Source organism: Vespa mandarinia, chromosome 3 (genome assembly GCF_050613455.1).
Source record: "Vespa mandarinia isolate Hongniang chromosome 3, ASM5061345v1, whole genome shotgun sequence".
Classification (NCBI taxonomy): domain Eukaryota; kingdom Metazoa; phylum Arthropoda; class Insecta; order Hymenoptera; family Vespidae; genus Vespa; species Vespa mandarinia.
In genome coordinates, this window is record NC_140812.1 from 2,365,688 (window position 1) to 2,380,761 (window position 15,074).

The window sequence follows — 15,074 nt, forward strand, 5'->3', positions numbered from 1 at the left end:
AAACGCAGTGGCAGGTGCTTTTAAGGTGATTTTTTTTTCGTTCGCGAACTTTTATATAAGGTTGCTTTTATAGGCGGTACCCTCTCTTTCTTCTTCTTCTTCTTCTTCTTCTTCTTCTTCTTCTTCTTTTTCTTCTTCTTCTATCTTCTTCTTCGTTAAGATCCAATAAAGGCGCGCGTTCGCCTTTCTGTGCTTTCTCCTTGATAATGTCATTTCACGAGCGTCGTCGTCGAACTTTATAGTCCAGACGGGTTTAAGCGAAATTAGACGGCAAACGGCACATTGTATCGGCGAAAAAAGAAATGACCTCTTTCAAAGTAACTCTTTCTAAGGGAACAAAATGCAAGTAAATCATTTTCTTCTTTATCGAAGGTTAAAATTTGAATCTCTCAATTCGCGAATTATTTTTCAGTAACCGTACAAATCTTAAATATCTGAAAGATTTATTGGGGTAAGATAAGATAATGTCTCGTAATTCCAAAAGTGAGTTTCAAATTGCTCTTCGAGCAATGACTAGCGGGAGGGTTGGAATAACTGAAGTCATGCGGAAAGAACCCTTGAAAGAGATTCTTGAGGCAAGATTCAGTTCCGGATTCAGTTCTTCACGAGATTTCTTATTTTATGTTTTATTAGGTCATTTCAGGGGGGAATTTTCTACTATAAAATTGTAGAATCTGATGGTTCGTTATGCGAATAACGTAAAGAACGTAACAGAAAAATATTGCCACGCCAATGAAAAGCTTTATCTCATTGACCTAAATCGTTATTAATTTAGTAACGATTTTTCCGACTACTAACGTTGAGAAAAAGTATTTGGAAAAAAAAGTTAAATAGACATTCCTAACAACAATTTCATCCTTCTCTCGCGTTATTAATTATACCGGTGAGATTACTATTCCAGGAAAGATGAGATTCCATCGATTACGCCGTTGCACGCAGAACTGTTTTTAATTACGAACTGAGAATTTCCAGAAAATGATTGTAGGAGAAGGTATAGAATGAAGTTTAGCGAGTATCACGATCACAGAATTTCTGTTTGCGATGTGTTTCGTCCTTTTCCTGATAAGGATAACTTTGCCTTCTTTGAATTGTACTACGATGCGCAGCAAGGTCTATTACCATTTTACCAAGTCCTTTTCTTTGGTAAGAAAAAGCGAGATGAGTAAGCGAGAGAATGTAGGAGGAGAAAAAAGTGCAAGAAAAATCTTCTTTGTGTATATTCTGAGATTACTAGCGAGAGAAATTCTACGTTCCTTGCGCACGTATATAGAAATTATTACGGAAAAGAAGAAAATATTTAATACTACACTTCTTTTTTGTTTCCTTTCTTCATATCTTCATTTCTTTCTTTATTTCTTTATTCATTATGTTTTTTCTCTTTCTCTCCTTTCATGCCATTTTCTTTCTCTTTCTCTCACTTCTTTCCATTGCGTATTTCACATTTTTATCGTGAATTGTAAATAGAAATGAGAGAAATCGAAGAAATTCGATAACTTAACTTTTTCGATTATTTTTCAACATTATCACAGGGAAATATTTAATGGAATCAGTTTTGCGAAAAGAATAGGCTCGTTATAATTTTCAATGGAATCAAATGGAATGTTTCAATTTTGTTTGTTTGTCGAAGCTTTGCACGAGTCATGAGATTTTTTTAAATGCGCGAATGTAGATGTGAGCTGTTTTCTATATCAGCAAAAATTTGAAGCTACAACAAAATTTTATATACTATTTATGTAGCATGATTTACATTGTTGCTTTTCTATTTCAAATAAATTCTTCGATTGGTTTCCTATTTCAATATAAACCTTTCGTACGATCGAGCAGGAAGACTGATGGATAATTTATTAATGTTATCGAAATGTTGCGTCCTCTTAATAGACTTAAATTAACGAAACGATTTTAAATAAATGAAAAATTTACTTTACTATAATTAAATAACAAATGCTATACTTGTTACAACATATACGCATATATACGCATATATATGCGTGATCTTAATAATGAATTGATCACGATAAAATCTAAAATGTTGCGTTTCTCTCAGGGAAGTCGAGTTGTACTCAATTCTATCTGTTGCAATTTCCAAGTTACATTGTTCCTCTGGATATGTTCCATGCAATGTATAATTTAATTCTCTTATTTTAGATCCTTGAAAAAACTCAAGGATTCATTCTCCACGTTGTGATGGCATATTTGTCCTTTTGGGCCTTGCCGCGTTGATCCTTTTTTCCGTTCCTATAAATAAATTTGCCATTTAGCGTTCAACGAGTCAAGGAAATATATATACGTTATAAATAATATAATCTTTTAAGTGTTTTATGTCTTGATAATACCTGACTTCATGAAACTTCGTCATGCCGTAATATTGTTCGGTCTCGAGCTTAAATTAACTGCAACTGTAGATCTTTTCCCGTTGCCGCGCTTTTAAACAAATTTTAATATTAAAATATACAATAATATTATAGTAGTGATCATGCTTAATGCATAGGTAATAAAGAAACGAATAAAACGAGTGTAGTTATTATGCAGAGTTCATAATATTAATATAATATAATGCAAATATTATGTTGATCATTATGATGACGGAACTAAGGGCGGGGGATTGGGAGGCGCAGTTCATTGGCCGTGACGAATGCTAAAAGCGGTCGGGCTAGTTTCTTTTGATAATGAATAATTATTCTCGTTTATAGTTTTTTAATTTGCCTTTTTCCAACTCGTATGATGCTTTTTTTGATACTCAACTCTTTTTTTTGTCCCTCTTCACGGTATACCTACGTATAAATATAAAATGTTCAAATAAAATCGTATCACAATGATCAAAGTTTTTCCTTATTCACGGATAATTTTTCTGCATTTTTTAACGTTGAAAATGTGCGTTGTTATCGATGACGTTCATCGCGACGAAACCAAGAGAAAAAGACAGAATTTGGTAGTATGCAACTTTTTACTTCTTCGCTTGTAGTTGCATTATCTGACCTAAACAGTCATGGGTGCATTTGGACTTCTCTAAAAAAAAGAGACTTCTCCGAATCTGAAACCGAATCTGAAATAGCGACCATAATGTCAAATTAACCAATTAACAAAGCTATTAAGGAAAAAATTAAGGAAATAGTACATGTCAAATGAGACACAAGCATTTCCGTCAAAAATACTAATCACATTATGTTAAGAAAAATAATTGTTTTCAACTTTTATAGAAAAGTACACATTGTCTTTTTGGAGTTTCATTTGAAATATCAATTAAAGAGCAAACATATGAATGGACGGTACCGTAGAAATGTATTAATTGTAGAGAGCCACTGAGGATTGCATAGATTGTAACTTTTGACATTGGCTGAATTATTCGTGTCCCATTGATCTTCTACGAAAACTCTACGAGACAGAGGGATGATTCTTCGATACATGTATTTATAATGGCCTCCTTCATCATGCTCCGATATATATTTTTATATCCCATATAACTTGTTTTTCACGTTATTTTCTTAATAAACAGTTTTTTACTATTGCACGAACATCATGTCGCAAGTTTTATTCTTCGTCGAGATAAAAAAATTTTATTTAAATACGAAAGAAATTTTATTAATAATTTTTCCTCCAAAATTATTAACAAAGTATCTTGAATTGTTTTCAAAAATGTTGAATCACTTTTAAATGATTTTATTTATTGAAAAAATCGAATTAATTACAAAGTAGATTATACTCTAGATAGAAATTTTATTTTGACTTGGCGACTAGCATTGATTTAGCGCCCGTACTAATTCAATTGCCTCCATTATTAATGGAAATAATCTCGCAATAGATTGTTTCTACTAATGAGAAGATGTTATTTTTTTATTTTTTTTATTTTATATTAAATTCATTTTTTACTCTTTGATTTGATTTTAGTACTAGACACGTCCTCTTGATTGCGAGATGGGTGTTTGAATATTTCACACTTTATTGGAAAATTTTCTCAATGAGAAAGGAAATGTCTCTCACGAGGACATTAAATACTTTTGAGAATAAAATTGCAAATCCTTGATAAGGCCTTGGGCGTAAGGAGAAATGCAAAAGCATAAGACCCAGACGTATTTAATATAACAATACCCGTGAGAGTTTCTTGAGAAATCCAAGAAAAAGTTCTTATCGTTGCACAAAAAATAAATGGATTTATTGGTCTACAAGTGCGATGATTAAAGTAATTGGTTACGTGCGATGATACGTCATGGTAATATGAAGAAATCTCAAATGGTTTTATTTCCAACCCGAGAACTATTCATTATATTTGATGACTTTAAAATAATCTATAAATTATAGATTTTGTTTGAGGAAAGTAAAAGGAAGGTGATGTCGATAGAATCGAAAACGAACGATCGTGAAGTTAATTTTAGATTCGATTAAGATTCTTTCCTTTTCTTTTTTTCCTTTCTTTCTTTTACTTTTACAAGTTGAAATTTTGTTCGTCTTCCCCGTCTTAAATGTTCTCAAAGTTGATCGAGCACGAGCTCGGTCTTCATCAACTTGATCAAGAACGAGCCGAAGTTTTCTCTTATTTTCAATTTCGCTTCTCCCTAATCTATAGATCAGATGTCGTGAGAGCTATCTCAATCCGTTAACCGTCAAGATTTACAATCGGTAAACGTTAATGTATGAAATTTATTTTAATAAAAAAATTAAATGATATGGATTTAGAGTTTTCTGGTGATATGTTAAAGCAATGTAAAACGAATAATCCAAAAGGTATAATGCTCTTTTTCGGTAGAAAGAAGAAACAAATGATTTATTTATTCTCGTATCAGTGGAAAAATTACATTTTTATGATGAGTTAACTCGTATTTCTCGGTTAATAGCTTAATGCGAACTTAAATAAAGAAAAGAAAAAAAAAAATGTGAGAAATTCTTCCGATGCGTTAGCCTAGGGCCAATTTTTTTCTTTTTTTTTTTTTTTTTTTTTTTTTACACGATAAACTCGCTTTTAAGTCGATAAGCGTTGAACGTTTTAATTCACTAAGCGTAACCGAGACTTAACAGACAAGAATCGATACTTCGTTTTCAATCATGATCCGATAAAGTTACGTAAATATTATCTATTTTCCATTTTGCAAATTTCACGAGACGAATTTTTCGATAAATTATTTCTCTTTCGAACATTCTTTCATCAAATGGGAAACTTTATTTAAGTTAAAGTAGTTTCGTATAGAAAAGTTATTAAACGAAAATCGATTTATCCGCGTGAAAGAATTCCAAAAGTTTCAGTGTATCTATGAGGATGAATCTAACAATGAAGATAAAATCAAGAAAGTGGATTATTTTGTACAAATATAAAAACGAGGCAAGAGGATATTTAAATCGGGTAGATCATGAAGAGAGAATTTTCGAATTTGTTTCGTCGAATTTAAGAAGGATTGAATAAAACTAACGCGTATTTGATTGACAAGCGCACATATATCTATATAGTACGTATGCAAGGATAGGGAAATCAGGTTGTCGATTCCCAATGGGTGCAGAAGGTGAATGCTTTCAGTCGAAGAAGTTTCGCGTTCTATCGATCAGAGTCTACGTTCTTTCTAGCTACCTCCCAGTAAATCCCAAGTGTATGCGAGCAATCGTATAAAAGATCGAGGCCATGATTCATCGCCAAAAAATTCTCAGCTTACTAGATTTATCGTTGGAATCAATCAGAGTTGAGTATCGATATTGATATCGTTTCATTGTTACCGCGTTTCTGCATATAATCTCGCTCTTGGTAGGTTCGCACTAATCGACCTAAGTCGGTGGTGTACCGATAATCCTACACCTCTCTCTCTCTCTCTCTCTCTCTCTCTCTCTCTCTGTTCTTGAATCTAGGTAATTTCTCAAGTTGAGAAATTCGTACGGAAGATATTCGTTCCAATTAACGCAGTGAATGCGTTTTATTATATCGTTGAAATGCTAAGGTAAGGTAAATCGGTTGAATAACTGAAACGAACGACAATACTATTTAATTAAACATTCTAAGCGTTTCACGACTATCGACTTGACCCAGATCCCGTTAAAAAGTAGAGTAAAAGGTAAATCCCCATGCAAGTTAGATATCTTTTGCGGCCGAGAATACCCTATATTTTTCTTTACTCTCGTCAGGGGTGTTTTCGTAACTTGAATCGTACAATAGAAAGTTATCCCTTTGAAAGTTATTCCTTTTCATATCAAAAGAACATCGAAAGAATAGTGTTATAGCGTTTGTAAAACTTTCCGAACTTTTGATATAAATGGCCGATAATTGCGTGTGTTTAACGAAATTGTTTAAAAGAGCTCAATTTCATAATACCTTTGAATTATTTAATAAGGGAGAATCGATTGAATTACATTTTTGGTGGAACGATACTAAGGAAATTTATTTCTAATTTCCGTATGGTTCGTTAAACCAAACTTACACCTATCTTTACTCTCTTCTTCCATCTCTTTCTTGTTCATTAGTTCTCAACGTTCTCTACTTCCTTCCGTGTTACTTTACACTCTGTCGTAAGCGATAAAATTGCGCTCGACTATTCACATTTCGTTAATGTATTTCAATTTATACGCAGAATTTATGTAATCGGACACGCACTTTGATATCCGATGAATTTTTTTTTCTATCAGGATCAACGTTATGTTTAACGTTTGGATATTTTTTTTATGCTCTTCTCCAGCATGATTAGTAGGAATAATTATTATAGAGAATAAAACGCCTTTGAATATCTGTAGAACTTCTCTCGTTATAAACTTTTACATCTTCAATGTTAACGATTAAGCTCTTGGCGAAATTTCGGTGCTGGAGCGAGGATTAAAAGGGCGTAAAATTAAAAGGTAAGTGGTGGTGGTGGTGGTGGTGGTGGTGGTGGTGGTGGTGATGCTGGTGGTAGTGGTGGTGGTAAATGGCTATAAAGAAGGTAGAAGTAGTAATAAGTAAGCGCAACGAGTAAAGGGGTCGCAAGAGTTTAGACGTAGGTACTTATAAGAGGAGGGCATGGCATATACGTGTCTTTAGTATGTGACTCATTCTAGGTTTACTTTTCCTTTCATTTTTTTTTTCTCGCAAATGCGCTAAATGTCCTAAGTAATGTTACTACTCGTCTACTTGCAATTATTACGACAATTTTCATGGGAATTAAAAATCAGTCGCATGTTTCATGAGCTACAGCACATTGATGTAATGTGCGTGCGCGTGCGTATGTATAGAAAGTAGAACAAGTAAATCGATCAAGTGGTTTGTCTTAAAATGAATCCCATTTAAAGAAAAATGCAATTTTATTTGATCTTAATGATAGTAATAAATTCTCATCATAAATATATAATAAGTTCTAATTAACGTTACTGAAATGTTTTCGATAGAAAAGAATCATTCGATATTATGAATTAGATATGACCCTTCAGAGAGAGAGAGAGAGAGAGAGAGAGAGAGAGAGAGAGAGATAATCAATCCTCCACGGTAATGGCTCATTTTGAGATATGAAAATCTTATATGAACGTTTAATTAGCAAGTAAATCGATCAAGCATAATTACAAGTTGAAAATTAAATTGTTACCTCACCGAGAGATCTCCGCGATGAAAATAATTTTCGTACGTGCTTTTTGATTCCTTTATTTTTATCATTTTGCTGGAATACAACATGGTCTTGTTATCATATCACTTCTTTGACAGTTGATATAGAAACGTAACAAAGCGTAGAATAACATGCACTTGGAGAAGATTGTATACGCTAAGTAAGCGTGTATGTTTAAAATCGGAAAATCAATGTTCTATTTTCCATAAGTAAACGTACGAAGAAGTTCGATCAGTTCGAAGTTAGAGTGGTTTATTTAAACTCTGCGCTATAACACAATCGATATTTACCTCGATCATCATACGCTGATTTATATTTTCATTGGTTAATTATTTCGTTAATTCGTATCTAATATATAAGATCAATAAAACACGGTCCTTCAAATTTTTGGATTCAATTTGAGTAAATCAATAAGTAAAATAACGTAAATTTTTAAGTAATATCATCCAATTCCGTGTCATTTAGCGATTAATTAATTCACCAATTAAACGTCGAGAGCTCATTGTTTTGGGAAACGAGTCTGTATAAGAGTCATATTATGATATACGTTGCACATACTTCTTGTTGCATATGTGGTGTTTCGTGAAAGTAAATTATGCTCATCGGACAAAAGTTATTGCATGACGATTGCGTGCAGTAAGTTCAATGAAACAAGAACAAACATTTAATTTAGACGCGAAGAGAAAAGGGTAAGGCTACGTGTCTTCTTTGAATGGAACTCGCATGTCCTCGCAAAAATGAAATACTCGTAAATCTTTTCACGGTTGTAGGACACTTGTGCACGCGAGCTAATGCACGTGTACGAAATGGGATATACAAAACCTGCTGCACGGTGCACTTGTTGAAGAACTCTGAATAATAACACCAGCCTGCACTCGCTACATCTAGCGGAGGGATTTTTTTATTCGTGAACGACGTTATGCCGTATACCATCGTCGCTCGTGAAATTATAGTTTTCTCATTCTTCAAATCGTCGACTTTGAGAAATTTCTTTTTCTTCTTTTAAATCAGTCTAACGGACGATCGCATTACAAAAAAGAAAATAAATTTATTTCTTGGCGGGGATACGGGGAAATTTTGCGCAAAAAAGAAAAAAAAAAAGAAAAAAAAAAAAAAAAACAAAAGAAAAAAGAAGAAAGAAAGGAAAATCGAAGCTCATGTTTTTCTTATGTTCTGGCGAAGAAAGTTTCTTCGATGCAGTTTTTCCGAGTAGGTAGTTACGATGAATGAAAATCGGAAACCAAAAGTTCTCTCATCTTGTATACTCACACACAGACACACGCTTCTCTCGTCTAATATCCAAATAATACGAGAAGAAAAATGATACGTTTGTTCCTCATCCTTTTTCGTTCAGCAGATTGATCAAAAAATTTGCGCTCGATTTCGAACATTTAACCAGATTTCGTGTTCACTGGAAATTAAATTATTCTATTCTCTTTGTATAAGACTCATAATCATTGCATCGTCTTCTTTTATTTTCCAGCCTGACCCGAGTTCATTTGAAGGATATAATTTAGTCATGCAAGAATAACGAACAAAACTTTTTCTTCCGTCAGTCGACCTACTACGATTTAATTGCATTAATTAAATTAAATTAATTAAATGATTTGTTAAAATTAAACTCATTCATTCATTAAAAAAAATTATTTATAACATACATAGATTTTAACTAATTTCTCGCGAATCGCAGCCTATTTTTCAGAATAAATAATCCATTGGAAAAATGATTAAAGGATTTCCCTTAACATTTGAGAATAGTAATTTTTTTAATCGATTGCTGGCAAATTAAACTTTTATTTCTGTCTTATGCGTGAACTACGTTCGGTATTGTTTGTATTCTATAGGTATCCTAAGGACACGTGCAATGTGCATATAACGTTGTATAGTAATCTAAAAGTTCAATATAACTAACGGAAGGAAACTTTTCCTCTTTTCCTCTCTCTCTCTCTCTCTCTCTCTCCCTCTCTCGAAACTAGATATTTCATGTTTCCGCAATTCCTCATGTGCAACGATGCTAAAGTTCCAAGCAATGTTACAGCAAATCGAAAATAGTAGACTGTCATCGGATTTGTGCAAGCGTGCGTTTTCAAACTCTCCTAGACCTTCCCAAGTCTATTCAGTAATTTATTTACATCACTACTTTATTCACTACACATCGACATAGCTTGTTGTTAATTATTTTTACGTACAAACTGAATTGTGGTATCGATCAATGTTTCTTCGATCAGCTCTATTTTATTTCTTTTTCCACTCTTCTCCATCTATCTTTACGAGTTTAATCGAAAACTTTTTGAAATCATTGCCACTAATCATTAACATCTGTTTTAGACCATAATAGATAGAGTATTGATGTTTACGCTTTCGAACTTTTCACCTTATTTTTTTAATTCTCATATATTATATGCCATTGTGTAAATGAAATATTAGATTATTTTGGGGATAAAGATCGGTGAAATTCTATCGTATCAAATAAATTTGATCAAACAAACGTTTAACTCTTTCGTTGTGGCAGCGTCGTTCGCAAGTACATGTTCCTGTTAACGGTCGAACTTGCACTTCGGTGCTGACCGATCGTGTACTTTATTAACGATCGAATATACGCTTCATCGTTGATAGAACGTACCATTTGATACTTTGTCGAATCATGCAAATCATTGGTTTCTTCTTCAAGTTTTATCGAGGTAATAATTAAAACTTTGAATCAATAAAATTACCGGTGGGAGAGAACTATTATATGTGTAATTATTATTAATAACAAAAGTTTAAATTAATTCGCATTCGAACGGAAAATTCGATAAACAAACCGGAAACGTTTAATTTCCCTTGAAATGTTCATTCTGTATATGTTATTCAATTGTGCGCATTGATAAAATTATTTATTTATGTCATTATATTCATTATCCAAACGACTTAATTATTTTCTCCCTGTTTGATGAAAATTTTGTATATAGAAGAAGATTTCCTTTCGAGATAATTATTCTTCGAAGTCTCCCGAAGTTGAGACCTTTATCCGAACTAAGAGCAGAATGTTTAATAAATAAATAAATAAATATTTAAATATTCACGAGATGGTTAAGTTCTTTCGAGTGTCTCTTGTGAAGTATAAACGTTAAAAATTTGAACATTTTCTTTACGAAACTGTTCTCATGCTTTAAACTTTATAAATGCACCGTATAAATCTTTTCGAGTTTATTCCCTGGATACAAAGTAACAAAAACTCTACTCTATATTCACCGCCGATTACGTCGAAACGTGCTTCTGCAAAATGACGTGACGAAATGCTCAACACGTAACCTATGGATACCTCTCTGTTTCCTATTCAAGGCAATGAAAAAGATATATAGGTCACGAAAATGCACATTGACTAATATCTTGACAAATATATTGACGAACCTTTTTCGTACAACGTCATCTTTTCCATCAGGATATTTACAAACAAAATTATCTGTATTAAATTTGAAGAGAAAAGGAAGGAACCCTTTTCGAATTGAGTCATAATTAATAACGACAGAAATGTGCCATCATCGAACTCCCATTGTTCGTATTGATATTGTGTCGAAGTTAATTAAAATATTAATTTCCTCGAGGAACATTCATAATTATATTGAAATAAGTTTGAAATCAGATGCGTTCATCTTGGTCTTGAAAGTCTTTCCTTGAATTCTCTCTATCCACATTTACATTTCCGGTCACCGTTTAATTTAAAGCTTCGTAAAATGGAAATAATCTAAAATTCTATTAGTTAAGATTCGTGAAATAGTGAAAACGTAAAATTCTCTTCCTTTTTCTGTCTCTCTATTTCATCGCTCGCTAGACACAGCACTGATTCACGCTTTAGCATTCGTTACTGCAGAGAATTCTAATCTAGCTTACGTTAACGCTTTGTCGTTGGCTTAGAGTAAGGATTAAATCTACGCAATATCCATAGACTAAGCGTTACGCTTACGGAACGAATAAAACGATTTATATCCTTCGATCGAACGAGATCGAACTTTTTTTTCGTTCGCAATCGCCTAGTTCAAATTTCTCACTCGATATTCCCGTTATATCCATGACACTACAGCCTGCTCTATTTTTGCATAAATCTGAATATGCATGTTTCTAGAACACTCAAAGCATAATATCGCGATTATTATATATAGATGTAGAACCAGTGAAAAGATAGAGAGAGAGAGAGAGAGAGAGAGCATTTGATTCTTCTCGCGAGAACGCTATAATTTTTCGTGATAAAGAAAGAGATCTATAATGATTTATATCACAAAGACATCTCTTGGAAAACGTATACTCATAGAATGTCGTTTAATCGACAATGAACTTTCTCTTGGTCCAATAAAAAGATATAGAAAAAATGCTTCAGAAATAGATATCGGTTAGAAATAGTTTTAATATAAAAAAAAAAAAAAAAAAAAAAAAAGAATACAATGAACTCGAAAATCGAATTGAAATATTATCTTTGGGTTACTGGAATAATTCAATAGTTAAGCATTATTATTGTTTTATTTCATTTTGGCATACCAAATGTTATTTGTGCATCCATACATACACGTAGGATATGTACGTCGTTATAGAAACACAAGCTGATTTCGGGTCAAGCTGACGTAGCTGAACCTGTCATGGGAATATCAAAACATGGAGGAAGAGAAGGAATCACTTTTGCATTAATATGCATATCAATGCATTAGGGCCGCGTCGTTTACCTCAGCGAAGGCATTGTTATTCGCATCACAATCGGTTAAATTAACGAACGGTGCTCTTTGCGTCGATTAAAACAACCTTACCTTTTGTAAATTGCGTCGTTTACGCGTTTGAGATTGAGCAAACGCGGTTAGATATCTTCGAACTCGTCAAGCTATCGCTCGATACTATAATAAATGCCTGCTTCAAAGTTTAAGAGGTTAAATCGATGGATGATATTATGGTAGAAAGATATCTTTTTATATTTATAACGAATAACCTCTCTCACCTTCTCCTTGCCTTGGATTGCCTTTCTAATCCTTGGATTGAATATTATTACTCGACATAAAGGCAATGTTTATAGATATTTTCGAATCCTTATTGCCAGGAGAAATACATAGGAATATCAAAATATCAAACATTATTCGCACCATAGAGGGAAACGCTCGAATTAAAGGTTCCCAATATATTTTAGTTCTTATACTTTTAGTTCTCCTTGTCTCGAGAAATGGAACATTATTTTTCTCGCACCTTTTCCAATTCGGATAAGATAGATAAATGTCCTCGTAGATTAAAAGAAAACAATCTTGAAAAAATTATTTCAATAAAATTTTATAGAATAACGCAGCGTAGGAAAAATAGTTAAGAAAATGTTCCTAGTTTAAAGCATGTGTTTATTATACCAAATCATTTTTCTTTCTATTTTTCATCATTCACTTTGGAAAATTTCTTTTTAATTAGTTTTATCAAAAGAAATATTATGCCCATCGAGTGATTTAATGTGAATTTGAGAATACTACGAAAGATCGATTCAATTTAATTATCAACGTTCTCAATAACGTTGGTGTTTCAATAAAAAAAGAAAAAAAAAAGCAATGAAAATTTAACAGCTTTTTCATGATCAAAGCCCAAATAATTATTAAAACTAATATCCAGCCAATTGTAGAAAGAAAAGTACAGAATTGTTGATGCAACTATGTATCAAATTTGGTCAACTTTCGAAAGAAATCACGTTCAAGTATTACATTTTTCATATTACTTGAAATGCAATTAAAATTATCCAAGTCCAGATAGATTATCCAACTTGGACGAAGTTGTCGAAATTGCAAATTGAATTATTTAGGGAGTACCTTGCATACACATCGGTACTTCCTGAGGAGAAGAGTAATTATTGATAAAACAGCATAAGTTTCTGATGCGTTTAATTTCACATTAGGTTCGATAACAATTTCACCAATTGTATTGATTTTTCAAGAGTAATCGTTTTTTCTCCTCACTTCATTGAATATTTCCAAATTTTTTTTTTTTATATCTCTTGGCTTTTTCTACTTAATTGAATTATCAGCTTTAAGGTAAAAGATAGTACCTCAATGAAATTCTTCAGGTTAGATCAAAGTGTTAATAACTTTTCAAAGTATTATAACTTTTCTAATAAATACATCGTTTGCTTCAACATTTTGTTTTCTGGAGAAGAACAGAAAATTGATTTCACTCTTTGATCAATAAATTCAATCGTTTGGCCGATTAATCGTTAGCTTGATTAATTTTACATCTTCCATGTAATATTTATATTGAGAAGTATTTATGTCAAGTAACTGTACTTTGTAAATAATCCACTAATTGGACTGTTTTTTTTACATAGGTACTCCACAATTTCCCCTCGGACCATTGTACAAATCGACGTTATTCCATTCTCTTGATAGAAAATATAAGAACTACTTTCGTGATATTATAAAACTAAGAAAATATTCGCTCGGTCAATATAGATAAGTAATGTCAGAATATATATATATATATATATATATATATATATATATATATATATATATATATATGCATGTATGTGTACAGAATGCTTTGAAAATAATGGTATAATCGAGCAAGGAAAAATCTTCATGAAAGAATAAATCGAAAAAGTAGAAAAAAATTTTTATACACACACACACAATACTAGTGTAATAGTATAGAATAGAGATAATTGAAACATTTCTTATTGGGCAACCCAATACTATAGATTTCTTTCCAATTTTGCAATTTTTAGTTAACAGTATTACTAAAAATTTTTCTAAAATGAATGCTGAAAATGTCGATGAATTTCTATACCAATATTTATGTACTTTTCCAATCAGATTATATAATACAATAGTGAATATATTTCAAGAACATCCATTATTTTACTTCTCACGAAAAATGGCATTATCTGGTTGGTATAGTAAGATAAATGCCTGCTCGATATTTATATTCATTATGTCATCATTTTCTCAATAACACGACGTAGCGATCAGGAAATAGAACCATAATATATAAAATTCATACAATCTCGAGTTGCTAAGAATATTAAATTGCAATGAAGAAAGAAATACTTATTTAAATATCGATAATAATTACTACTATAGATAATAATTAATTTTAGACAAATCAATATAGGAAACAAAGCATCATAGTTCTAAAATCAATCCTTCGGAATAAATATTATGAAGCAAAAAACAAGAAAAAAAGGAAGAGGGAGAGAGGGAAAGAGAGAGAGAAATCAATTAAATCCTACGAACAAATAAAATAACGTAAAATACTACACTTTGCTCGATTAAACCTTAAAACATAACGTTCGGATTATAATCTGCATAGGCAATTCTCTATTCGTAAAATAAATCATAATATACTGCGTCAAAGCTGTTCCACTCGAGGAACTGCAATTAATATTTGCATTCGACGAAAACGCGTTAATTAATAGCAAAGTCAAAATTATATTGTATTATAATCGCTATGTAATGTACCATAGTTGTGATAATGCATAAGAACGGATTAAGTACGTTGCATTTTTTTACTGATTTCTGTGAATCTTATAATATTAAATTAGAT

The 15,074-nt window shown here is 32.1% G+C and overlaps 1 protein-coding gene and 1 long non-coding RNA gene across 2 annotated transcripts in view; one reads left to right on the forward strand and one right to left on the reverse strand.

Moving 5' to 3' along the window:
• The window catches only part of LOC118446895 (uncharacterized), a 71,409-nt gene that overhangs the window by 4,996 nt on the left and 51,339 nt on the right, over positions 1 to 15,074 (forward strand). The window lies entirely within an intron of this gene.
• Positions 1,957 to 15,074, reverse strand: part of LOC118446905 (uncharacterized) — a 74,330-nt gene continuing 61,212 nt past the window's right edge. Inside the window, exons 3-4 of the long non-coding RNA XR_004839719.2 lie at positions 2,334 to 2,421; positions 1,957 to 2,235 (exon numbers count right to left, since the gene is read on the reverse strand). This is a non-coding gene — a long non-coding RNA (uncharacterized LOC118446905). The remainder of the gene's footprint in view (positions 2,236 to 2,333; positions 2,422 to 15,074) is intronic.